Source organism: Limulus polyphemus, unplaced genomic scaffold, assembly GCF_000517525.1.
Source record: "Limulus polyphemus unplaced genomic scaffold, Limulus_polyphemus-2.1.2 Scaffold1966, whole genome shotgun sequence".
In the NCBI taxonomy this organism is placed as follows: domain Eukaryota; kingdom Metazoa; phylum Arthropoda; class Merostomata; order Xiphosura; family Limulidae; genus Limulus; species Limulus polyphemus.
Genome location: NW_013667576.1, coordinates 43,768 through 45,523, shown reverse-complemented (window position 1 = coordinate 45,523; position 1,756 = coordinate 43,768). Strand labels below are relative to the sequence as shown.

The 1,756-nt window shown below is 37.5% G+C and overlaps 1 protein-coding gene across 1 annotated transcript in view; it reads left to right on the top strand.

The window, feature by feature from the left end:
- Positions 1-1,756, top strand: part of LOC106465508 (nose resistant to fluoxetine protein 6-like) — a gene marked incomplete at its 3' end in the record, with an annotated part of 49,811 nt that overhangs the window by 5,838 nt on the left and 42,217 nt on the right. The window lies entirely within an intron of this gene.

The window sequence follows — 1,756 nt, the reverse complement described above, 5'->3', positions numbered from 1 at the left end:
TGAAATTGCTCGAATGAAAATTACACAAACTGTGGAGAATAATATAAGCCTAGAGGCTCAAAGGCTATATTTAATATTAAAGGTTTTGATAGAATGAGAAAACTTAAATATAGGCTAGCTAATTAGTGATGCTATATTACAGTTCCTAGATTAAGTCGCTAGTACATCTAGATCTAACATTAATGTTAAACCTGTTATTTCCATCTTTTTAGTCTTAGGTTTTGATCTAGATGTAATAATAATGACAGAAATTTAGCTTTATACATTTAAACTAGACCTTAGATTTGAGTGTATAGATTGAAAGTACCTTGTATTGAATCTACCCAGATTTGGTATAACCCTGCCTCATCAATTCTAGATTTAGATTTATTAAGCCTAACTTTTAGAACAAATGTTACATCTAGATCTATTAACTTAGTCATTAGATCTGTCCCAGTGCAATGCCTAGTTTAATAGTTAGTATAGGTCTAAGTATGCCTATAATATAGGCTACAATTTGTATGATGATGGACCTAGGGTCTAGAAATAAAGTTATAACTGCAATTAGACCTAAAGTCTAGTACATTAGTTGGTATAAGACATGATTTACAATCAGCCAATACAATTACAAACCACTACATTAGGCCTATAATGTTTACTAGATCTAGAATTTATTGCATATTGACATATTTTCATACCTCATATTGACACAAGTTAACGAAAGGTTCGATTAATGATCTAAAATATCTGTCTGTTGGCCTTCATTTTCATGACATAGGATGGTACGTCTCCATGTGCAATGTGACACCCTCCTCAGCATATTAGGGTTGACTTTAGTGAACCTTTCAGCCTCCCAGTGGCACAGCGGTATGTCTGCAGACTTACAACGCTAGAATCCGGGTTTCGATACCCGTGGTGGGCAGAGCACATATAGCCCATTGTGTAGCTTTGTGCTTAATTACATACAAACAAACAGAACCTTTCAACCATTTTTTGTTGCAAAGCCTCAGTTGTTTCATATGGTTCCTTTGCCACAAACTGTTTGATAAAGCCTCACAGTATTTGTTTGTTTGTTTTTATATATTTACATTAATGTTTACATATGTAGATGATCTAATTAGTTTGAATAATCGAAATATTAATAGCTATTTTACTACTATGTAATCTCATGGCCAGGTGGTTAGGGCGCTCCACTCGCAGTCTGCGGGTTCGAATCCCCATCACACCAAACATGCTCGCCCTTTAAGCCGTGGGGCGTTATAACGTGACGGTCAGTTCCACTATTCGTTGGTAAAAGAGTAGCTCAAGAGTTGGCGGTGGGTGGTGATGACTAGCTGCCTTCCCTCTAGTCTTACACTGCTAAATTAGGGACGGCTAGCGCAGATAGCCCTCGAGTAGCTTTGTGCGAAATTCAAAAACGAACAAACGAATGAACATGTAGAATACAACACAGCGTCAACGAAGCAACTTGATGGTAATGGCTACTGCAGCCAACATACAATATGACTGAAAGTCAGAGGGGGCGGGCAGTAAATGTCGTGGTCAGCTTCAGTAACGAAAAGTTACACATTACATTTTTGCTAATATCATAGGAAGACTGTGATGATTGAATGTCGAAAATTGAAATAAATTGGTAAGTGTTTTAACAGTAGCAGTATTTTTGTAAACCAATTTTTTAAACTTTCAAATAGGCCCGGCATAGCCAGGTGGTTAGGTCGCTAGACTCGCAATCTGCGGGTCTGCTCGCCTTTTCAGCCGTGAGGGCGTTATAATGTGA